We start from the raw sequence: 27,067 nt of genomic DNA, 5'->3' as shown, positions 1-27,067 counted from the left end.
GTATACAAGCTAACACAATGCATACAATTAATCATCCATATTATTTGCCTTATCTATGCTCTACATAGCGATCTCTAGCATATGTAGTATTGACATTGAGACAGAGCTTTTCCAAGGAAGCACTGTCTCAATGTCTCAAGCTTTTCCAAGCGGAAATAAGCATGGTGGTACATGCTTATTTCTTACTCTGAGCAGCATTGTTGCAATGCTGTGTTCCGGTCTGAAGAGCCGGTGAAATTAGAGCCACATGAGGTTCAACACCTAAGCCTCAACTTAATGGACACCCGGAGGTGCGATGGAGGGCGTGTTACTTGCAGGGCATACAAGTACTGCCCTGTCGCTCTGTTTATAGGCGGTAGTTTTCCACTTAACATCAGGTGCGCCATCTGATTGGTATTTCAATAAATAGGATTTTAAAAATCTATACCTACCAGTGGCGTGCGCTGAGATTTTAAGCAGGGTAGGATAAAACGGGCAGATGGCAAAAACTGGAAAAATCCACCAAATTAACGAGTTATATAAAAAAATAGGGTAGGCAGTGCATTCGTGCATGTAGGATGCACGTTCCTGTTACTTCTAATAATAAAACTAAAAGGTTTGTTTGTTCGAATCCACTAATCTCTGCAACTACGAAACTGATTTATATTAATCAGGCAGATGGCAAAAACTGGAAAAGTCCACCAAATAAACGAGTTATATAAATAATTTGGGTAGGCAGTGCATTTGTGCATGTAGGATGCACGTTCCTCTTACTTCTAGTAATAAAACCGAAAGGTTTGTTTGTTCGAACCCACTAATCTCTGGAACTACGAAACTGATTTGAGCAATATTTTTTTGTACTATAATAAGTCTTGAGGAAATGTTAAAGGTCATTTCACATCGGACGATGCGTCGTAGTGCGTGAAATGTGTTGGCTAGTTTTTTTTATATCTAGCTTATTCCCGCGGCTTGACTCGCGCTTATGTAGATTTTGTCAAACAATTCCGAAGAAAATTGAAAAAGTTGTCTGGAAATCGGAAAATACGTGGCAAATTGAAAACTGCTTTTTCTATTGAAATTCGGATAGGTTGTCTGGTATAAAAACGGGTTCTCTTCACAAGTTTTATATGAGTTGCTTACAGTGGTCAGAAATCACTCCATCATGCTGTTACTTTTTACCTGTGAAGGACTTATTCTAATAGGAGTGAAAAGACTTACTCAGCTGAATTTTTAATTTTTATATTACTATGTTAAATTATGGTTTTGAATTTCGAATGTGAAACTATGCTAATAGATCCAAGCTGCTGTTTTTTTTATTTACTATATGGATTAGTCACAATCTCAAGTAAGCGGAGAAATCAAAGTAATTTCGCTAAAAAGAGTAATTTATGTTATGTCCTCTTCTGAAATGGAAACCGCTAATTTATCCTCTTAGTAATTGATATGAATATCATTTTGTTTTTATTTAATACATGGAATTGAAACTCAATAAGTCAGTCTAAACTAAATTTCCGAGACAAAAGTTGTGTGCTAAACCACATAATAGGCAAGTCTAATTTTATTTACGTCTCTCAAATCAACCAAACGCCATCTAAAAATATCGAAAACCTAGTTTGAGGAAGCGATACCTCAATTGGAAATACACGGCCGACAACTGCACTCAAAACTTTTCGTTGGAAAGGTAGATACCAAAAATAATAATGTTTTGAACTGCCGGCCGTGTATTGTCTATATACAGACCATTTTAAATTGCAATGTCTGAAAGTATAACCGTTTTAGAATCCGACAGAAAGTTTTCAGATGGACAGATGGAGCAAAATATATTCGTATCCATTTGCTATAGTTGCGACGTAAACTATGCCTTTCACAACATAAATTAGAGTTATCCAAATTTTTTTATTGTATAATAATTGACGGATCAAACATGGCCATCCTGATTTATGACAGGATGCATCCAAGGAACACTTTCTACAAAGTTCCGCACTGTACACATTAACCCAAACGTAGGTGTTAAGCCGTATGTATCTGTAATTACACCGGCCACCACGTCCTTCAGACCAGAGCACAGTAATGCTGCTCTAGACTAGACTTGTACTATAGTAAGCAGTCTCACTTGGGGTCAGAGATAGCGCAGTTTATGGTAGCGGGTTATCGTACTAATCTAATGATATAAATAATATTAAATTTAAACTTAATCCGTGTGTTGTGCAATTTATAATTTCTACAATCTGTAGTCGACACTAAACATGTCTCTCAAAATGTACTTTCTAAGCACGTTCAGCTCTGGCCTCTGACACTGACACAATACACCGACACCGAAACAATACACTGACGCCAACACGATACAACCTCTCCTGAGGACGCTGCGGTGTCGGAGCCAAACGTGCGCAGAGAGCCAATGTTAATCTTAATGTTCATTGTGTACCTACTACGGGACCCCATCTGATCTAGAAATCACCATCTCCTATCCGGAGTCATTGCAACCCCGCGCACCAGGCGCTATTACGAATAAGAATGCGCTTTCCAATCTCGGTCGATTCTATATAATAATATTAATTTATCCTTCAACCAAAAGCTATTTTCCGACAAATACACGAGGTTAGTAGGTAATTCAAACTATATCTATATTAACATTTTCTAAAACTGCTTATAAAGTAGGCCTACTTGAAACAAATGAATGATGAATTTGAATGAATAACCGTGGTGATATTCCGGTATAAATGTATTCATGCTCCAGGATGCAAATGATCAAATGATGTACAATCACTGATTATATAACATTTAATTAGTGAGTGTACCGATCAGAAATAACTGACAAACAAATAGATACACTTTCACTTAAATAATAGTTTTTCTGATACATATCGTAACGTAGTAGTGCAGTAGTTACCTATATTCAAACAAACTCTAAACTTAGTATACAAAGTCTAAGTAAGCTATTTCTAAGTTAGGTTAACTTAGACCCGCTTCCATCTTCTCGTTTTACAACAAATCACTAGGGACTGAACGACATGATTAGGTAAGTGGAATCGGTGAGATCAGATTTCGCTCTAGGCTATTTCCGACATAATTTATCTACATAGTGTCCTTTTGATCAGGCTATTCTGCTCTCCTACTACCAACGCTTCAAGATTATTTTTAGACAGATTTTATGACACGCCTTAACGGCCCTAAAAATGATTATAATTCAGATACTAAAGAACGGCAAGAATAACTGAACGAATACTGTTTTAAGTCTCGTTTAATGCAATTAATTTTACCGGACCTCTATGGCAGTAAACGTCACCACGTAAGATTTAACGTACTTACATACTAAGTGCACTACTACCATCCATTATTGGGCTATTAACTTCTCACTGCTGAGCGTATGCGTATGGGTTTTAGAGCAAGGACCAAGCACGCTGCTGTAGCGGAGGTTTTCGGGGGATTTTTTCGATTATTATCACACGTTGGTGATGATAATCGAAAAAATCTCCCAGACAGATGGATTATCGTTTCTACAAGGCATGGGATAAGTTACCGCCATTGTACTAACATCGGATCAGAGCTGAACTTTTTATACAGTGAATCCAAAATCGATTTTTTGAGTCAAACACAACCCGACCTTGGAGTTGAACGTAGAACCTTGTGATCTGTAGTTGAACATGCTAACCACTTAACTTACCGTGCACTTCGGAATTATCGTCCTCCTTTCGATTTCAAGTCTTATAGCTTCTAACATAAAGTTGCATTTCTCATAGCTTTTAAGTAACATATAGGTTTAGGTATAAAGATATAAATATCTTGAGCATTTACCTTTATTCTAGTTATTGTCATTTGACTACGACCGATAGCAGTCTAATCGACGACATTGTTCCTGTAACAATAAAAACATTATATTTTAAAGTAAATAGCACAACTTCTTCCTAGTCAGTTCTTATCTACTGCAAGAGTTTGCAAACCTGTAAAACTTTAACGGTCTCCGTTCTCTTGCCGGTATTACGTCTATAAATATTTTATATCGTGAAGCCTAAAATTGCTTGTATGTTTGAATGCAGTAATCTAGAAATTGCAATGCATGCCTATGTACATTTTTTTAGAAGTTTTACAACCTTCCTGACGCAGTGATAGACAGTCAAGAACGTAAAAAGATAGTGGAATAAAAAAGTACACTGTAGCGGTGATAGCGCATTGGGTAGGGAGCTCGAATTTTCCGGGAGTTCGAATCCCAACACGCGAACTCTAACTTTTCCAAGTTTTAAGTAATTAAAATATCACTCGCTTCACCGGTGAAGGAATCGTGAGGAAATCTACATGTTTGAGAGACAAACATAATGTTATCAAAGGTGTGTGGAGTCCACTAGTCCGCACTGGGACAGCGTGGTGGATCATGACCTTAACCCTTTCTTATTTTCAGCTGAGCACGACCCGTGCTCTGTAGTGGGCCGCTAATGGGTTTATGAGATGAGATGAAAAAAAAAAACCTCTTTAATAGATACTTAACTAACTAACTAGAACTAATGTTAAACTGGAAGATCCCGGGAGCAATCCCCGCGGGAGGGGAAATTTAGGAAATTATACTTTCTGAATTTCATAAGTCCGGTCTCATAAGAGAATTCGACCGTAGCTACTGTTGCCGTTTAACATTCCTGTTACGACGCAGCGTATAAACTGATTGGGGGGGTTTAATATAACTGCCACACCCTTACTAGATTACCAACTCCGTCTTAGACTTAGAAATTTTAGATTTACGATCCAAAAATAAAAACGTAGACCAATGTTACGAACGAGGTAATACAGCGCTGTGTTTCAAATAAATTCGTGTAAGTAGATACACTGCATGCTTTAGGCCGGAACTTGACCTGGCGCACTGCCATGCACCTCGATTATTACAACTTATCTCCAAACATACGTTACACTAATAACATGTTATAACACAGTTGTTTTCTCGCACTAGGAATAATACCAGCTCAGCTGAACATGTCGCAGGCATAAGTCGGAAGTTACATCACCAATGACAAAGCTAGTTTTACCACGATAGATAAGTGATATTACCTACTGGATTGAGTGTATATGTGACTCCGGTCGTGCTCATTTCATATCCGGTTGATAGGGTATAACCTATCTACCTATATGTACCTGTCTCGATAGAGATTATTTTTTAGATGAAATCCGGAGCGTTCTAACTATTATACTGGAACTAAAGTCCGGTAACTGACGGAAAGCTTTTCTGCCGTCAGAAAAGCTTCCTATCAGAACAAATATCAGTTGGTAATAAAGAACAATAATGAATAGTTGACATAAATTTGTTGAAAATATATATAGTTTTCATATTCGCAATCGCGCAATACTTTAAATATACCTTGTCTCATAAATACGTGGCAATTTTAGTTTAGTATATGATGTTGCAATATGAATATTCTTTTTTGTAATTTCTGATGAAACATGAAAAAACATATCTTTTTTGCTGTGAATAATTACAAAGAAAACTATTAAGAGTTTAGATTAGTTCAAGTTCTCTCTAAATCATTTAGCAGCACCTTAAACTATGTTTACAAACAACCTACTAGGGCAAGGTGTATCTATCTTTCTGTTGTATAATGATACCTCGAAAAAAATCCATGTCATATAAATAAAACTGTAATAACTGAACCTAAAGATTAACTAGAAGTAAAGTTTTTCATGTAAACTAACATTCCCTTTAGGGTATTGTAAAAAAAACACAGCTACAAGAATTTAATAATATAAAAATAATAAGATAATCAAAATATTAATATTTCTTGCTGTACAGACATCGCAAACAAATTTCTGCAGCTACTGTCTGCCAACTACTCCCATCTCAGTGTCTTTGGAGTAGAATTTCGTTAAATCGTCTTTGCTTTGTCTAGGCTGTCGAACGAATACCTACGTTCAAAAATTTAAAGGTTTCAGTCTTTTTTTGCGTAATTTATACTCATTGAGTTAGTGTGCGAATAATATTTCACTTTTACATAATATTTTGCCTATATAAATATATTAATCAAATAACACCTACCTACATTATTTACTCAGACTGAATTTTAATGTTTAAACTTTTGTATCTAAATTTATCTAAATTATCACAATCATTATAACAATTATCTCATAATTGACGGATAAAAAGGGGATTAATCTGGAAACTCGTTAAATAGAGCATTTTAATAATAAAGCTGTTATGGCTTATGTAAGCTTATGTGATTATGAATTAAAAATTATACCTACTAATAGTGGTATTAAATCAGGTTTTATTAAAAAACTAGCGGACCCCCGCGACTTCGTCCGCGTATGAGTCAATCGAGAAGCTAGAATATATCTGATGCTAACATCATAATCATCGTGGCTAGCTATGTACCTACCATTACTTTACTTGGTATACTGAGTTAGTAACTTGTCATTATTTTAGTTGATACATACAAACATACATACATCCATCCTCATAAACTTTCGCATTTATAATATAAGTAGGATGGTACGCCTGCTTTCGATCGCTGTCCCATATGCCTTGCGACTTACAGTTATTTGTGAAGAGCTATGTGCATTATCTCCGACATAATGTATCAGATCCTTATTAAAATAAGACCATACATGCTTGATAGTATACACTTTCAAATAAAAAAAGAATAATTAAAATCAGTTCAAATTTAACGGATTTATGAAGTAAAATTGATAAAAAATTTCATCCCATTTCCCGGAGGATACTTATTGTTTTTGGGGATCAAAAGTCTATCTCTATAATCCTATATCTTAACCCGGAATATCAACTATCACTATACCAAATTTTATTTAAATCCGTTTAGTAGTTTTCACGTGATGCCCGGACAGACAGACAGACAAAAAATGAATAAAAATCTGTTTTGGACTCAGTATCGATTATAGAGCATCCCTCGGTCAAAATTTTCAAATTATTTTAAATGTACAGAAATCTTCCAGTTACAGTTTTATTATAAGTATAGATGATATCAAATATTTAGGTATATTTGTTGTTGTGGTTACAGAGATGCATTACTGAACCACCGAAGACTTGAGGTTCTCCACGACTTCATCCGCGAAGCACTTCTGATAAGTAGAATAACTTACAAATTTTCATTTGCCCCTCTTAAGGATTACAGCACAACGCTAAAAAGACTACAACCTCAGTAGAATGGGATGATCGAATGAAGTTATTTTTTTTATCAAAACTTACTGAAAACAGACCGTAATGTTAGCGAAATTAACTAAGTAAGTCTTCGCAGTATATGTCTATACGTAATAGCAGTACGTAGTTGCTTATTTATTCAGATACACGAAAAGAGATCTAAGCTATACCGAGAACCATGTTTCTTTTAATACACGCATACAAATAACAGTAATTAATTGCCCGAGCGAACGAAGCGAGAAAAGCGTCTCTGCTTTAAGTCTGGCAAAATTTGCTTTCCTCTTTAAATTTTTTAGTACTCCTTTACAGGTCGTATTTTACAACCGACCTGTGACGGTACTCGGTATAAAGGTTTATATAGATCTTTTTAACCGGAGTTTTTTGTTTCGAGGGGTATTTTCTTCAAAAAGAGGAAAGAGGGGGTTACTGGATCTCCTACTCTTTTTGAAAGGTAGCAACTTCATGATGTTCGCAAACAAATTTGATGTCTAATAAGGATCTTCGACGTGATGAACAGAATAGCTCCTTGCACGAAATGCAGTGAATATTTCATTTTTAGATTTCAATAGAATAGGCCCTTTAACTACTAATCTATATCTATACTTTTATATTTACATAATATTATAAACAGTAAAGTATTTTTCTGTTTGTTTGTTTGCACCAAACTGGCTCCGAAAGTATTAAACCAATTTTAAAAATGCCTTTTCCAAAAGACAGATAAACTATCACGAAGTAAGATAGGCTATAATTTATTTTCAAAAAGTAAGAGATCCATAGCAAAATTTTAATAAAGTAACCCAAAATAGCAAAATTTTGTTTATAAAATGTATTACCTACTGTGCGAGCTATGTGTAAACTATTGATGATACAGAAAAATTATGTATTACATGATTAAAGCTCTTTTTATCACCTACAAAAAAGTTCACGTGAGAATATACCTAGCTAACTATTATATTTAAGTCACAATTATTAGAAGCATTGGTGTTTTAAAATTTTATTTCGTACCCCTGTAGAAATAAAAATGCGCTACAATAGTATCGGTGTAAAAATTCTTATCCAAATAAAAAGTTATTACAAGGGATTTGTAGAGCATTGAAAACTTTCTATTTTATTCCAATCGAACATTTCATTTAGTAGTTATCGCGAGTTTTATAAATGTAAGTACTCAAATCGAACTCAAAAAGATTTTTGAATGCGAACTAAAACTATACCAATTTTTTTTTTTAAATACACATCTTATCTGTAGTACTGTACATAAATTGAATGTCTCCAATCTCCCAAATAAACTGTTCCTAGGGAATGCTTCAAAAACAGAAACAAACCCAGACGAAGTCGCAAGCAACAGCTAATATATAAAAGTAAGAATACAAATTATCACTTCCTGTGACTACTTTCCTTAAAGGGGAGTTTTTTTTTTGTTTATATAAAAACAATCGTAAATCATCTTCTTTGACTAGAAAATAAGTATTGACTAGTCAAACCCTGTAACGGCAGAGCTTTAATAATAGACCACGGAGAGTACCTATAAATTACCCTGCAATTGACTAATGGATAGAAACTAGGTACTTACAAAGCGGTCGTACTTAGTGGGCGTCTGCAAATTTATTCACTGCAAGAACACCTAAAAGTGCACCGTTATTTTAAATATTTATAAGCAACAATTTGGATGAAATGATCGCCGGCAAACCGGAATTACTGAGGTTGCATAGAGTTCAGAAAAGTCGCGTGAATTTCAGCGAGTGCACTCGGGTTGTGACGGATAACGGAAGCTCCTGTGGCCGCCGAGGTGGGAGCGCATGCGCTATGACTTTCAGTTTTATCTCGTTTCGACCATTGTAACCACAGCGTATATAGTCTGCCCAGATTTCAATCAAAATTAAAATTTAACTCCCGAAAATTACTAAATTTGATCGGCTGAGAATCGTAAGTTATGTAACTTAATTTTATTAAAAAATTATATAATTAGGTCGCATTACGCTGAATTACTCCTTGGTTGGCTAGTCATGTGTTTGTCACATCAAAACAATGTCCCAGCGCTGGACACAGGTATTCTCTAATACCAGATAGGAGTTTTGAAACATATACCTACCTATTATACCCACAGCCACCATTCGCTGCTCTAATGCGGTTATAAAGACATTACCTATAATTTCTACACATTTACTCAATTATATGAAGGCTCCCTTTACCCCAAATAAGCCCATCAGTTTTTACAAAATCATCAGAATGTCATAAACCGACGGACCTCGACAAAAGCTCAAACTAGCAGCTCCAACTACGAGTATATGGCTAACAATCTCTAAAAATGCAAAACAAATCATCAAAATCGGTCAAGTCATGTAGGAGTGGAAGAATCATGAACAAACGCACACCGAAATTCTATATATAAACAAGTTACATACAAAGTACCTAGTAAATTTTAAAAAGAAAATAAAAGTTCTATTTTTGTCTTAAATATTGAAAACCTTGGAATATCAGAATGGAATTTTAAAAAAGGTCAAACACGTAAACATTTCGCAGGGACATTGTCGGTGATATAGGGCTCACAACGAAAAATATAATTTTCCAGTGTTACACGAGACATTCCAGTATTTCTATTTGAAAAGTTTCATAACATGTCAGTTGTAACATTCTACGTTTGGTAAATAAATATCAAAAATATTGTGAACAACTTCGCGATATAGCTAAGTAAATCTCACGAACTATATTAGTAACTTAAAAGTCATCGTCATCGTCAAGTCATTGTCTCACTCTGTCTCTCATTTGCGCAACCTAAGGGCTAAAATGCGGGCTACGAAATAACTATCTCTACCCATTATCTCGAATTTTATTTCTTACAAAACGCAGTTGTTTTATTATGGTGGGAAGCAAAGCTATTTAGCGTTCCAGTACCATGCTGCGTAGAATACTATTAGGATTCAATATAACTTATTTCTAACAGGTTAGCCTACCAGGTGAGATTGATTGCAATCTCATGATTGCAGGCTCAGTTGTGGTAGAATAAAAATAACTGAATTAGACGATAAATTCGTTTTTGGCGTCAGCCTTATCGAATTATCTTTTCTGGGACTCGTTAACTTAGATCAAATAACCGGCACTAGACAAAGGGAGCCTTTTAAAATAATATGAACGGTAATCACTAATACTAAAAAATCATCAATCAAAATATGTGTATTGGCAAGTAGGTAAGCTCGGTAAGTTAACTGAAATCGGAATATGAGTTTATTTTTTAGATGGCGTTCATTCATCAAAATTTGAATAAATTCATCGCAATTTATCAAACTTGAACAAAGATGGGCGTTTAGCTTTTTACAAGATAAAGTTTAAGTCACAAATCGTACATATCATAAAACAGAAAAAATATCATATACAAGAACAGACGGACGGATGAAAATATTAAAATATTTTATTTAATACATAGAATTAATGCCTCATTAGTTTAGTGGTTAGATTGTTTGACTACAGATCACTAGATCTTTGGTAAATTTCGAGTTGGGGCTAAAAGTTGTGTTTTTTGTCAAGAAATTTTCAGTACTAAGCCGAAGTTAGGAAATTGGCTGTCCATCCATGCACCTCCCTTTTGTTACAACAAACATCTGATAATAATCCCCCCGATGATTATAATGGAGAATAAAAATATACTATCTAAAAGTAGACCTATATAATCTAAAAATATATTTTTATATACTTTACGGCAGGGAGGAAAGTTAGTGCGGCTTCAGTCTGAATTGTGCTATTCATGTGACGATAGCTTTATGTAACTACAATGGACATGCATTTTTTACGTGTTTCCCGAGGTCACTACAATCGTGCTACGATCGAAGGCGTTACGAGGCTACGATGCTACTTGTACGTACTCTCATGCTTTGTTAACAAATCTGCAACCTTGATGTGTTTTTGTGAATAGTCCTTAGTCTATTCATGCCCACTGCTGGGCACAGGCCATCTCCCTCATAGTAGAGAGGATTGCATCACACTAATAAAATGCAAAATTGGTGGGATTTTAACGATTTCATTCATCTGATTGGCGGTACGTATGCGGTCAAATGCACTTTGAGATTCCATAGCAATGTACATATGAATAGGCGTGATAAATGTATTTACAATTAACATAATGTTCAAGTTTTCATGAAATTTGCTGACGCCAAAACGTTTAATGGTTAGAGAAAACGGTTTTTCAGGTGGCTTTTACTTCTTTGGTTTTGTTAAAAGGAATAAATAAAAAGTCAAGTACTTTATTTTCCTTTGCAGACTCTACAACTAACTTTTTTGTCAAAGACAGGCTATAAAGCAGAGATATAAAGGTCGCCCTTTGTGCGCAATGCACTTACCTGTGCAACAGAGAAAAATCTAATAAAGAGGGTATTCTTTGTTGTATTAATATTATAAAGGCTTTCACGAAATTTGCTCTGAAAAAGTTTAAATAGAAGTAGATTTGCAAACTTAGAAAGAAAATGTATGAGTTTGATTGTTTATTTGTAATCTGTTAACTCTGAAAATACTTAATTTACTTTCAGCCTTTTATATACTTTAACCTGTAAATTAATTGTTTTCACCAATAGAAATCAATCACTTATAAAAACATACAAAATTGCAAACTGCTTACTTTATATACTTACTATGTCACAGCAAAGCCTCAACTGTTTAGCGGTCAGACAAAAATCCCACCTCTACTTACAAACACAACTTTAAAGTCTAGGCGGAGAGGAAAGGCAGAGACTAGCATTGTTAATGACGGTATACCTTAACCAATAAAGCTTAAAACTTAGGTTTAATTAATAATTCACAGTAAGCTCACTTGGTCTCATCAATGGCGTGGGTATAAGCTTGCACTTTTCACTCTATTCTTTAAGGTACCTGGAAAATTTCTTACCTTTGTATACTAAAATAATGTTCTCTCTTATCAAATATGCGGACGTATGCAATCTAGATGCAACGGAGAAGCTACCCGAAAAATCAGAACATCTTCAGAATTTATGCATCCGTTTTATTTTTGGATTGAGCAAATTCGATTTTATCTCAGAGTTCAGAGGTCAACTGAAGTGGATCCTTGTTCTCCTTCGAATGAATTTCCGTATTCTTATATTAGATCCATACATATGAAATTGGCGATTTGTAAAGGAAGAACATAAGCATTTACATATATTCATTTAATCAAAGTATGTACCATTGATATCTATGTACTTTTTCATTGTGTCACAAGTTCATTGATCCTTTTACTAAAAGAACCAATCGGATAAGAAATAATAAAATCTTTGAAGTCACTTTGGACTGTCCCATCGGAGTTAATTTTTCCCCTTGCAAGAAGTTATCCGAATTTAGAAAAAAATAATTGATTATAATTGGTTAGAGCAAGAGCCGGGGAGTACGGTGCATGTCTTAGAAATTCCAATTGAAGCTCCTCTCATTCCGTAGCCGTCTGTTGTCCAGTGTGTGGTCTAGCTTTGTCCTGAAGCAGCAATCGCCTGGAGCGATTGACCCGCCTCGGTTGCAGCTAGCTTTTCCATCATGGTTCGCAGTTGCTGACAATAGACATCCGCCGTAATCATCTAGCCAGATTTAAAGAAGCTGTAATGAACCACACCGGCACTAGTCCACCAAACGCTCACAAGTAATTTATTTTTGAGTCAATTTTCTCTTGGGACAAGATTTTGCTTGTTCACCAGAGTTCAGCCATGGCGATGAGCGTTTCCGTACAGGATCTCCTTTTCATTGCAGGTAATGATTCGATTATAATACCTTAATTACTGCGCCGGTTGAGTAATTAAACACAGCAAGTCAAAGTACGTTTATCGGTTGGCTGCATTCAATTAGTGAAGTACTCACCTTTCACGATTTTTCACCTTCCTAATTTTCTTGAAGTGGATTAAATCAATTTTTTCACTAAATTTCCACTTTTAACCTTTGTCTCCGCCGTCCACTGGGCTTGTTCTGCAGGTTAAAATGCAATTTGTATTCTTTTGCGACACCGAAGCCATAGACATCATTAATCCTTCGAGCCGTTTCTACAGCACTGGTGCCACGAAATATTCATAATCATTGATTTATCGATAATTCATGAACTTCTTTTTATGCGCGTTTTCGACCAGAGGCACCGGTTGACCTGAAGTGAAGCTGTGACCGTACGCTTTCCGCCCTCTATCTCGAAAACGGTTCACCGTATGAAAAATTTTGAAAAACAAATTTTGTAGAGAATTTTATATTGTACAATATTACTGATAATTACAAATAGCAAAAAACCCATAGGAAATGAGACATTTACAAAAAAAGCGCGAAAACCCGACCTTTGAACTTAAAATTTAATAGATGCGTACACCCTACCATATGTAGGTTTTTAGACAACTTTTAGGGTGTCAGTATACAAGTATTAACAGATTTACAATCGGCTGTCTAGGATTCCGAGATTCTTACCTATTTTAAGCTTAAATGACTGGACTATACCTAATTGGTAACTGATTAAACTCAGGAATTACAAATTCCCAAATTGCCCGAGCATCATCGTTAACCACTACTAGTTGACAGAATTGTTTATTTAGTCAATAGCACCGCAAACACTAACCTAATTAAAAATTAAATTCTTATAATACCTACGGCTCCTTCTCAGATTATCGCTTAGTGCAACGATTGATGTTGTGGTATAAATACTTAAAATACAGTTTTTTTTTTTTTTTTTTTTTAAAGTTCTTGTATTCCACAATTAAGATTAATTAATTATTTTACAGAGCCTCTACCTGTTGGATTACTTAGAACACAGTTCCCACGCAAGCTTTAAAGAGCTTTTTGTGAGGAGAAAAGAAATATATTTTGTTACAAAGTCGCTGACAAATAAAGCATGGCAGTTACTTTATTCTTTTTTTCTTATTTGTACCCGTGCGAAGGCAGGACGGGTCGATTGTTACTTATAAAGATGCAAAAAACTAATGAGATTTTTGTAACTTAATGCAATAATATGCATAGGCATTTTTATTTTACATACAGATAGTAAACGAGCCTGAGAGTGACACAGGCTTCTTTTAAGACCGTAAAATACACGGTTGTAATGGGAAAGGACGCCCTTTTCGGAGGCCGAGATTGTTCCCCGTCAGGCACCTCTAACGCACATATTTTTATTTATTAGAGTTTTACTTGCTTTATCGGTGAAGACATCGTGAGCTAACCTTCATGCCTGAGAGTTTATCAGGGCTCTTTATCAAAAGCGTGTGAAGTCTACCAAACCGCACTTGCAGCGTCGTGGACAAAGGCTAAGGCCTAAGTCTTTCCCTTTCTGAACTTGCCCTGACCCTTGCCGTGTTGTGGCCGATGCCCAGTAGTGGATTCATAATAATGATAATTATATTCCATCCGTCGAACAATCGAAAATGTCAGATTTTTTGACATTTATTTATAACAACAAAATTATAAGGTAATAATTTATCTATTCTTTATAATAATTGTTTTATAAATATAACCTAAAATAAACTATTTAAAACTAAATAAAATCTAAAACGTCCTCGAAACCAACGCAGTGAGGCACAGTATGCCACTGCGGTGACAGCGTTGACACCTACGATCACTATGGACTCTCCTGTTCAAGAAGCGCTGGTCGCTTCTCTCGCCATAGCACCATTAACGATATCATCCGACGATCTCTTGCTACCGCTCACGTACCAGCTGTATTAGAACCTATTGGTTTGGCGCGGAGCGATGGCAAGAGACCTGATGGTATGACGCTCATACCTTGGAGGCTTGGAGGGTCACTTCTGTGGGATGCAACTTGTGTTGATACCCTAGCTGCATCACACATCCAGGCCACCTTGTCAATGGTGGGTGCGGCTGCTACCAGTGCCGAACAGGCCAAGAGGCGTAAATATGAAAACCTGGATAGCATCTTCATTTTTGTGCCTTTTTGAGTAGAGACTTTGGGACCGTGGGGTCCGGAGGCAAGAGCTCTTTTCAAAGAATTATCGAAATGGGTTATCGAGTCTACCGGTGATCCAAGAGCGGGTAGTTACCTTGGCCAACGAATTAGTTTGGCCATCCAAAGGGGCAATGCTGCCAGCACCTTAGGAACTGTGCCTCGCTGCGGTGGTTTCGAGGACGTTTTAGATTTTACAAAATTATAATATATTATTCAAACATATTATAATTTTGTTTATACAAGAAAAACCAATAGTTTACAATAGACATACTAATTATGTGCAAGATTAATAAAAATGTGACGCGACGCGGTGGCGACTGAACAAAATGCGCACAACTTAGATCGGGCCATGAGTCGTCGTCGTCGAACGAACTCTTCACATACGAGTAGCTTCCTCAGAGCGAAATTTCGGTCTCGTCTACATGTTGCTTGTATTGTAGCACTTGTCGTTAAGTTGAAACTGTAGCTCCGCCGGCCTTCATAAGTCTACGCTCTTCCGCTAGCTTCCATGTATTCATGGACATCCAATACTATCTTCTAACCTTAACGTCTCTCGGTTGTGTTTCTGTGACTACTTCTTTAATATTCTGCTTCGTAGACAGCCATAGTGAGTTGGAGTCCACTGCATTCTCAGTTTTTGCAAGCCAAGATTTATGTTTTGCTTCTAAAGATTTCACGTATGTTTCCATATCTTCAATAGTTGGGGAACTCTGCAATTTTAGCTTCAGTTGGTGATCTGAATGGCAGTCGGCTCCAGCCAAGTGTGAAAATTAGTAACTAAACTTCTTCATCTTGATCTAATTAGGGTGTAGTCAATATGGTTGCAATATTTATACCCAAGTGTACAGGCGTCTATCGTGATGTTTTAAAACGGTGTTCATAATAGTCAAGTGGTTCTTTCATTAGCAGCAAACTCAATAAGCCTATCTCCTCTTAAATTTCCTATTTTGGAGTTAAAGCTCCCGAGGATAATGAGAAGTTCTCGTTTGTGCATGTTAGCCATGCAGGTTTTGAGTTCATTATAAAACTTTTCTACATCATCATCGTTGGCAGCGCTTGTTAGAGCATAGTTATACCTGAATAGCGTTCAGTGAACTGGGCGATGCATTGAGTTTTTTTAGATATTTTTCTATCACTGACAACGTTGCACCCTAGGTGGCTTGGAATTACGAGTGCTGCTCCAGAGAAACTTGTTTTACCATTTCCGAAGAAGTACACAGAAACACACCATGTTTCTTGGGGTCACGGTGACAACTGTCCTTCCAATGTGTTTAGCTAATTCCAGTAATTGTAACATTACAGCGTTCAAGTTCTAGAATTTTGAGTTTTCCCATATTTTAGAAGTCCTTTAACGTTCTGTTATACCTTTCGTCTGCATAGGAAAGTGCTGATGCGAAGTATACACATCAGCACATTCCATATAAGCCAAGACTGCTAATTGCAATAACGCATACGAAATCTTATATATAGTTTTTAAATATATATTATGCCAACGAAAAAGCGAAAAAGCTGAGGTTGCTTGCTCCATGAAGGAATTTACCAATTGGAAGTAGCTGAATAATTTTCTAAAGACACAATTGAGTGTCCGTAAACATTATTCTCACTTACCGAACTGCAGGAATGAAGACAGAGCTATTAAGAAAACGTAAATCAATTTTCTCTTACTCTTCCATAGATGCAATGCATCCCGCATTGCATCTATGGAAGAGTTACCACTTATCACTTTAACATGTCCTTGTGGTAAAAAAGAGAGTCCAATTATTCTTAAATACCATAAAAATTTTGATATTCCAATGGAGGCTTTTTAAAAGTTTGAAGTACTCGTAATTAAAACAAGCTCTTGGCACGACGTATGCTAAAACCAGTTAAAATCATCAAAATAATGTGCAATCAGGCCGTGAACAGATTTAGTATAGACGGTTTCCTCGATTTCTTGAGGATAGCAGTGATACCACCAATAGATCGTAGCCTGACGACAATAAGATCACTTTGAAAGTATGCGGTTTCTAAATTATTTTAAATCGGCTAGTAACTGTTGGAATTCTAAAAGGGCTTACAAACATAAAAAATACTGCCGATTTGAGTACCTCCTCATTTTTGTCAGGTCGGTTAAAAACCATCGTGTTTTCAGTCAAGTAGATCTAAAAAGCCCATGCCATCAGATACCGCTTTATCAGTAGCCTTTCAAAACTTTCAACACTAATAGTAATCCTTTTCAATTTCAGAATTACATTTGGAGTCACTAACGGTGTTACAGCATTTCAGCACGTCATCAGTAATTTTAAAATCCCCAAAATAAAATTGGAAGTTTCTATCCACATATATAAAATTCAAAGCCCTGTCTGACTGATATATCAACGTACAGCTAAAGCCGCTGGGGTTAGAATATAGCGCACGTGCTAAAAAATATAAAGATGGAAGGCCTGGTATTCAGATATTCACTTCAATAACCACAATGTTCAGGATGCCACTTAGATCTTTCATTAATTAACTGTATTATTGAAGCTAAATACCTAGTTTCTTAGCAGTAATTATTTATTCTCATAACTATTATCCTTCATTACTATAAAGGTATTATTTTATAAAAGATGTCATTAAAGCCCACCAACCTGCATAAGAACAGTGTTGTGGGTCTGTACTTATAACCCTGTCTTCCCAAGGAGTAAAATAAAACAACTGGACCGACTCTAATACTGTATATTAAGCTTCTCTATAATTCATATTACTTGTTACCTTTAAATGACTCTACTACCAGTTCGGAATGCTGTCTTCGGCAGAGGAGACCACTGGCAAGAAACTCTACCGTTGCTCTTTCATTCAATCAATTAAAACAAGACTTATAAACACAAGTACAACATTGTCATATGTTACAACGCTAGGCCCTTTGATACAAGACATATTTTAAGACCGGTCAAACATAACTACTATAATCACTTATAACAGCAGGACTTTTGGAACAAGTTGTTTGTATAGAGCAACCTCTGTTACATAAACTGTTTATATAAAATAATGCTAGGGCTCCACATATGATACCTAAATAACACAAAGGATGAGATATACTTATCTTATGCAACATCAGGTACAACCATAGTACCAACAACTTTTAACAACTCCATCACCAGTACATACAACTCTTGTTTCGCCACAACAATATTTCGTTAAGTATATCGTTTCCATTATAAATCATTTATTCCCAATTTGTAACGTTCTTTCCACAATACTTTACTTAATCTCCTTTTCTCAATTCTTTAATTTAAATCCGTGCTAACTTTTCTTTCCCGCCAATCGATCTTGTCAAACTCGCGTCTCCCGCCATAGATCCTATACTTTTCTTTGACAGTCTACTAAAGTCCATTTCATTTCTATTTTCAATACATTATCAATGAGTAGGTATACAAACTATGATTTGTTGATATATTCAATATAATCATCGGGTTTATCATAGATAAAGTGCTATTTCCTAACACACGCATAAAGATAGGATTTTCTGAAAATCAACCCCCGAGGTGGTTTAAGGTTTTTTTTTAAATTTTCGCATTTTGTAATTTCCGTGAAAGAATTACGTTTGACCCACAGTTACAGTACACTACATACGATTTGTGGAAATACTTAAAAGTTCTTATAATTCATTTTTCCAAGGTTGAAAATATGTAAAATTCAAAACTTGGGTTAGAAACTTATTTTTTTTTTTTACTTAACCAACGAAAAATATATTTTTGTAGGGAAATAACAATTACAAACTAAAAATAATATTTACAATAAATATAAGCAGTCTAACTGTTCAATTAGAAATTTGAAAAATTGCCACGACTAAGGATTTTTTAAATATCTCCCCAAGGGTGTTAAATAGAGATTTTAGTTCCCCCAAAAATCTATAATTTTCGATTTAAATCCATAAAACGAAGTTCTTTGACTCTTAACTTTAGATATAACTGTGAACGTGTAATTTCGAACGACTTCTTAAACAACTGTTTTAGAAACATGCTTTTAATTTTCATGTTATACCTATTAATAAATAAACTCCTATTAACAATTTTTAACTACTTGCCTGTTCCAATTTCTGATTTACCTTTGATAACTACGAAGAAATGGTATTTGATTTTTTACAATGCGGCTTAAAAAAATCAGTATATCTCAGGTATATCGCTTTTCAAAACTCGTAAAAATATCGGGAATAAATAACTATACATTTTTCAGAAAAAGAAAAGATTTTTCATTCCATGCGCAAAGGTGTGAAATAGTGGTTAAAAATCTGTATTTTTTTAAGTTATCCATGAAACTAGGTTCTTTGTCTCTCAATGTAAGATACACAACGAAGATATAGAAATAAGTGTTTAAATTCTACCCCCAAAGGGGTTAATTAAATAAATTATGAAAATGTGTATGCAAGTTCTTCGTTTTGCATATTAAGTGTACAAAAATTGGTGTTTTGGTTTAAAGTTACAAATAAAAAAGGATGTGTTTTAATTCATTCCTATAGAGAAAGGGCGCTATAGAGAAAGATTTTAGAAAAGGCGTTAATTTTCGTTGTATAAATGAAAATTTGTCACACACATCACATCAACCCATTATCGGCCCACTAGAGAGCACGGGTCTCCTCCCACAATGAGAAGGGGTTAAAGCCATAGCCCCCCCACGCTGGCCTAGTGCGGATTGGTGGATAAATACGTATATTACGTATTTATACTAAAGTAATAAAGATTAACTCGTTAGAGCGCCCTAAGCTCAAAAGTTTTTTTATTTTGAATTTGAAAGCTTAATTGTTGAGAGAAGCTACAGGCTATTGTAGATTACTCTACGACTCTTAGGTATTTATATTATTAAAGTCGGGCAACGGGTGAGCGACGCAACGAGGTGGATCAAAGTTTATATGGGACAAAAATTACTTAATAGTTCTAGATACGCAGATGAAGTTGCGGAGGACTACTAGTGTGCTTATAAGAAAGTTAAGCGGTATAAATGTCTAAAATTATGTAAAAAGGTCTATACATTCTAAAATGCTACATCTTTGTAATATTTTCTTGTAGAAGCTAATTATGAAAAAGATTTAAAGATAGATATTATTACAGTGTAATATTACATAGTATCCTATGTCGCCAAAAATTTTTAACGCAGTTCTTGAAAATATATTTCGTAGATTAAGTTGGGAAAACCAAGGAATAAAAGTAGATGGCAAATTCTTAAGTAATTTGAGATTTGCGGACTAATTCTCTAAAAAAACTTAATAACTTAATTCGAGTCTAATTCTCTGAAAGCCCTACTAAATTAGAATCAATGTTAAATGAACTACTGTATGAAAGCAAAAAAGTCGGCCTAGATATGAATATGCAAAAGACAAAGCCAATGACAAACGGAGATCATAAATGCATTAAAGCTAATAATATGGAGATAGAATATGTGGAAGAATACATTTATCTCGGGGAAATTGTGTCTACAACAGACGCAATAAGTAAGAAAATAGAACGTCGAACCACAAATGCATGGAATAGATACTGGATGTTTAAAGAAGTGATGAAATCGAAAGACATGCCAATGAAATACAAACAAAAAGTATTCGATATGTGCATACTTCCTATATTAACCTACGGAAGCCAGACTTGGGCTTTAACGCAAAAGTTAGAACAAAAATTAGCAATTTGTCAGCGCTCGATGGAACGTAGTATGTTACATGTTAAACGGTTAGACAAAATAAGAAATGAATCACTAAGAAAAGAAACGAACATAACAGATGTTAAAGTAAAAATCCGAGAACTAAAATGGAAATGGGCGGGACATGTGTGCAGGCAAAAGCAAGACAGGTGGGCAAAAAGAGTTACAGAATGGTATCCGAGAGAAGGGAAGCGATCTAGAGGACGGCAGAGAATTAGGTGGAGCGATGATTTTGTCAAAATGATGGGAGCAACATGGCAAAGACTGGCGCGTGATAGAGATGCATGGAAAGAAATGGAGGAGGCCTTCGTCCAAAGGGCGTACTGAACTGCGAAACTGTCAAATATAATAGTTTGAATATTTATGTTTTATTTTTGTTAACAATCATGCTTTTTTCAGTAATAAAGGGCTTTATTATTTATTATTATTATTACAGTGTCTTATCCAATAATTAAACCAAGTCCATGACGCTTAAAGGGCTAGGACGTCATAGGGGTTTACCTGCTCATTACTCTAACTGGGCACGGATTAGCAGTAGGTAATTTATGTGACCAAAAAATGCCCTTTTATTTTAACCGAATACTTTACATATGAAAATCCAATAAAGATTTAATAACTGAAAAAAGTTGCGACCAAGGCTTCTGTACATGATATCAAAAGTAACAAACCATCAACACAACCAAACGCTAGGACATGAGAAGCGAGAATATATAGAACCAATAGATTATTTAACTCAAAGACATTGTCAATATGCGTTGCAATAAAGTATTGTAGATGATTGAGCAAATTTAAGGATCTCTTGAATAGCGGATATAAATAGTAAATGTGTAACTTTAGATTGAGATAAAAAATCTGACCTAGCGATTGGGATTATCAGCCTGGATATAATTTTACAAACTTATAAACTGACATTTAGGGTCACGATTAGCAACGGCAAAACTTTTAGGATAGTTTTATGGTCTTCTCATCATAAGCATCAACACATTGCATTGAGATGGTTTATAAGGGAATGAAGATGAAACGTCACATGTTTTGATTATTATGTCCATATAAATTTTTTTACCCATAAAACACTGTTTTGGAAAAATTCAAAATTTCTTTAGCCAGGTAGGCCTATCACAGGCACTTATGAAGCGTTCATACATATATGTTTACATTATTGTAAGGGGAATGTGATAACTTCGTTCGCCAACTTAAATCTAAAGCTACGAGGGTTTCAAACGCGCCCTTGTGTAAGAAGAGCTTACAACAAACTTAGCCGGGTATTTTTTTTTGTTATCACCATCTTACAGTTTATTTATATTAAGCTATGACGCTAGAGCAATTTACACCCAAGCTTTTTTATCGTTCAAGTAATCCTTAATATTATAATAGGACTTTTCTGTAAGCCTACGTTTGATATAAACTTTGTACTTATTGAGACATCTCAAAGATTTCATTTGGTAATTTGGAAAATAATTAATTAATGAAGATGTACTATAATTTCTTAAATAAATATTGAAAGTAGGTGGTCTTGTAGGTAGCGGTGCAAATACAAAAAGCATAGTATTCCGGCTGATGTTACATCCACAGTGAATCTATAATTATGAAAGGCAAAGGTGACTGACTGACTGATTGATCTATCAACGCACAGCTCTAACCACTTGATGGATCGGGCTGAAAATTTGCACACAGATAGTTATTACAACGTAGGCGTCCGCTAAGAAGGGATTGTTAAAAACACTAACCCTAAGAGGGTTAAATGGGGGATGAAATTTTGTATAAAATCCTTCATTTATTCATCACTTTATTTTTCAACTTACATCCCTGAAACTTTGATTTAAGGTTTTTGATTAAAAATAAAGAAATACGTGTTTCTCCAATTTTAAAAATTCCAACTCCAAAGGCATCAAATAGGGGATGATAACAGATGAAAGTTTCTGATTTTTAAGTAATTTACGTTCATATTTTTCTGTTAGCAGCAAGACTTTTATTAAACCTTTGTAGTTAAAATTTACCAAATCCAAAACTGAACTAAACGTGAGCGAAGCCGCGCGCAAAAGCTAGTTTTATATAAACAAGCAATAAATATACCCTCTGCTCTGGAAGTAAATTTTAATTTTCTACAGTGGAAGAAGGAGCTCTAAGTGGCATTTCAGTGAATTATCTGCTGAACATAACCCCTGTTTTAAAAAGAAGAGTTCTAGTTAATCCAGATTTTGCGGTGCCTTGGGTAGATCGGAAATATGGTACCCCTGCTGTGCCAGTTGAAGAAAAAGCTAATATCGGAAAGTAATTAGTTTTTTTTTATCAAGTAAATAATTATCATTAAGGAGTGATTTAAAAAAATGATTTAAAAAAACCTTCATCGTTTTTTTTTGTTTTGAGTTAATTTTCCTATTTTTTAAAAGAACTTGCCTCTTTCACACTTTTTGCTGATAGTCCAGTTTTTCTTAAATGAAAGTACTGAACCTACATTTTATCTTGTAATATCTCAAACGGCTTACACCGCTAGTCATAAGGCGTTCCTCAAAACTTTCGCATAAACTATTAAACTAAATTTTCCCTTAATTATAATTTTGCAACATTCCTCCATCATCCATTCATCCAGTGATACAATATTCGCACTGAACTTAAATGCCTTCCTTTTTAAAATATACTTTTACTGAACCTATTATTTTATTTACCTATTAGACGTGCCCACATAGTCTACCTCAATAAATCAGATACAAAACGTAAAGTACTCGTAATTTCAATCGTACTGGAAGTACCAAATATACAACCTTTAAAACATATTTAAACAAACGGCTGAGGTGCGGGCGAATATATCTGTTGTTGCTGCTGGAGCTTTATTCAGTGAGCTGTATTCAGTATTGTTTAAGAGTAAAGCATCCCACAACTTGCTAACCACTTCCCGCCCGCTTACATCCAAACATAATGTCAACCACAAAAATGTAAACGCTTATCATAGCTCCTTTAAAAATTGACATAAGCCGATATTTAAGCCTTTTATTTTTGAAACTACGAGGAGCCACCCTTCAATATAACTAGCCCGCCAGTTTGCAAATATTTATTTCACCCAAAGGCGCCTAAAGTCTTAGATCTTGTATAGATCTTGTATACAAAGTATCTTACCGTAACTTTACGTCCCGCCTTTCCAATTTTAAAAATTCCAACAATCACTTTGAGGCAGCATGAATATGAAGCTAAAACCCAAAGCCATAGGTAGAGATGGCGTTTAAATCCTTAATAAAATTGGTACAGAGGATAAGGGCCAAAGAATTGAACTGAGCATTTGTCGACCTTTGAATACTAGACAGCACACTTAACGGCTAAGTATATTATCTCTAATCTCACAATATGACAACAAACGAGCTGAAGAAAAGGCCGAATTGGTTAAGGCAAATGGATTCTCGAGAGTAAATTTAATGGAACTAATAGAGACGTGACGAGATTAAAACTTGCCTACATTTTATCGACTATGCCAAAGCGTTTGACTGTGTCAAGCATTGATTTAATATTTTAATGCTGGAGGAAGTTTTCAAGATGTTTGTGTTATATACATAACTATATAATATATCTATACTTATAATAAAACTGTAACTGGAAGATTTCTGTACATTTAATATATTTTGAAAATTTTAACCGGGGGATGCTTCACTGGGGGATACTGAGTCCTAAACTGTTTTTTTTTAATTTTTGGCTGTCTGTCTGTCTGTCTGTCCGGGCATCACGTGAAAACTGCTGAAGGGATTTAAATAAAATTTGGCATAGTAGTAGCTGTTTAATAGTCAATTTTAGTGCATAGCTCCGTTAAATTTGAACCGATTTTAATATTTTTTTTTTATTTGAAAGTTATACTACCAAACATGTACTGTCTAATTTTAATGGAGATCTGATAAATATTGTCGGAGATAAAGGCCATAACTCTTCACAGATAACAGCAAGTTGCACGGCATATAGGACAGCGATCGAATGACAGGACAGCATGCGTACCATCCTACTAATATTATAATGCGAAAGAAATAAAATAATATAAATATTTATATACCTGCAAATTTATTTTTAAATTATTCAAATTGAACCTATCGCTTAGAAGTTTCGCGGCGACGACGGGTCGCGAATAACATAGTTTGGAAATAAAACTGGACTTGGTAAGTAGCGCTGCAATTAAGTTTGTAGGTTTTTTTTTAATATATTAAAACGATTTTGTGCAGACGAAGTTGCGCGGGTCAGCTAGTCCTACTTAAAATTATAAAAGTAAAAGTGTGGATGTTTGGATGTTGGAATGTTTGTTACTCAATCACGCAAAAACGACTGAACGGATTTGGATGAAATTTGGCAAGTAAGGAGTCTTGGCATAGAAAAGCACATAAGCTATCTTTTATTCTGATTCCTTAAGTAGCTCCCGGAGGGAAATTGAAAATGGTTTATTAGCTAAGCCGCGGGCAGACAGCTTTGAAATTTGGTATGCATGCCACCTATGCTATGGAAAAGAACATGAACTTTCTATATCGATCTTTCAAATAGTTCCCGTGGTAGGATTAAAAACTGTTAACGAGCGAAGCTTTAGACCCAATTCTTAAGTCTACGCAGACGAGGACGCGAGCACAAGCTACTACTACTACTTTTAATTCCGATCTCTCAAATTATTCCCGTGGAAAAAGCATAAATAATTGCTGCAAACCAATAATTTGTTAATAATCTAATTGCTCTTTTATAACATTCTAGCTTGCCACCCGCGACTTGTTCCGCCTTCTTCTGAATTCGCAATTGTTTGCAGAAAAATGGCATAGAATGGCAAAGATAAATGGCTACTTTTTATCCCGGGATAAAAAGTAGCCTATGATATATGATATATAAATACATCATAGCTGAAACGCAAATCTGCAGCTATTTTTCTCTATTACAGCGTAGGCGAGGGTGTAAATTTTATTCCATTTTTAATTACTTTTATGTCTACGCAGACGAAGTCCCGGGCAGAAGCTAAAATATTATAAAAGTTAAAGTTATAAAAGTTAAAGTAAAAGTTTGTATGTTTGTTACTCAATCTCACTATGTCTACTCAAAATTTGTTACAGATATAGATTGTAGTCTGGAAAAACACATACACTTTTTACCCCGGGAAATTAGGGAGTTCCCGAGGGAATAAAAACCTTAATCCACGCGCACGGAGTCGCGGGTGTCAGCTAGTGTGCAATAAATGAAAAAGAAGTACCCGACAACTACATTGTTTAGGCCAGAATATATCTTCTTATATATATAAAATTCAAAATCATGTGTGTAGTCAAGGCACAGAATACACCACTGGGGCCAGAAACTTGTAATTATGATAGTAGGTTTTAGTAATGACGTAATCGCACACTAAAAAAGGATATTTCGAAAATTCAGCCCCAATTAACTCATTTTGAGTTCAATTTAGTATATTTAACATCAGTTAAATATACTAAATTGAACTCGAAATGAAATGCTGAGTATCATCTCAGCGTTAATATTTCAGCCTTTTTTTATTTAAAAAAAATATCAGAGTTGTTTTCCAACATATTTAACCAAACGACGGTAGGTTGGGCGAATAATATATCTGTTCTTGCTCTTGGAGTTTTAACCGACCTGCTGTTGCGGTTGCTGCTCTTTGGGCTGTCCGTATTTGAGGCGACCTACACGTGAAGAAAAAAAAAAAAAAATTACCATAAAAAAATTGGATCATATTTAATGTGTACGACTGTTAAATTCTGCTTACTAGCGAATTAATTCAAAATCGGTCTAATAAAGGATAAAGGAACCTCCAATCACGTAAACATTGCCAATCGCAAATGACCATCTCTAGGACCTACTCCCATATTTCCCTATTTAATTACTTGTTGAAGTATAGGTAACCAATGAGAAATAATGTTTTGAAATTCCAGCCCTAATAGAGTGAAATGAGTAAGCAACGTTGATCCAAGTCAATAAATGAATGGGTGCGCGTCTTTGGAAGTTCGAAAGATAATTTGCTTTCCATCAGTCCCAACTCCTATCAGTATAAAGCATCTTAATCATTAAAGTAAGAATGGGCATTAGACAATTTTTTATCTAACGAAACAACTAAGCCATTTACCCTAAGACGGCTGGTCACCGAGGGGAAAAGCGACCACGACCCTCTTAATAACACCAGTCTATCTCATATTTTTTTTTATAGTAAGAAACATCAAAATAACAAAAAGATGCACATAGCAACATACAACACACTCTCCCTAAGGGCCGAGGAGACCTTACAAGAACTATTATATTCTACTATTCTATTAAGGACATCGGCATGAGGAAGTCAGAAGAAATGATGAAGCTATTGCAGAATACGATAAGTTCATATTGTATTTTTAATCAACAAGAAACTCAAAAACTGTATTGTAGAAATAATCGTTATACCAGAAATTCTATATTAATACTATCCT

At 35.1% G+C, this 27,067-nt stretch overlaps 1 protein-coding gene across 3 annotated transcripts in view; it reads right to left on the bottom strand.

The window, feature by feature from the left end:
- Positions 1 to 27,067, bottom strand: part of LOC120636425 (glucose transporter type 1) — a 57,362-nt gene that overhangs the window by 25,269 nt on the left and 5,026 nt on the right. For all 3 annotated transcript variants that reach the window (XM_039907900.1, XM_039907901.1, XM_039907902.1), the window contains exon 2: positions 3,775 to 3,835. The gene's annotated coding sequence lies outside the window, so the exon portion shown is untranslated. The remainder of the gene's footprint in view (positions 1 to 3,774; positions 3,836 to 27,067) is intronic.

The sequence above is a fragment of the Pararge aegeria genome, chromosome Z, assembly GCF_905163445.1.
Source record: "Pararge aegeria chromosome Z, ilParAegt1.1, whole genome shotgun sequence".
NCBI lineage: Eukaryota > Metazoa > Arthropoda > Insecta > Lepidoptera > Nymphalidae > Pararge > Pararge aegeria.
This window is presented reverse-complemented; position numbering and strand designations above follow the sequence as displayed.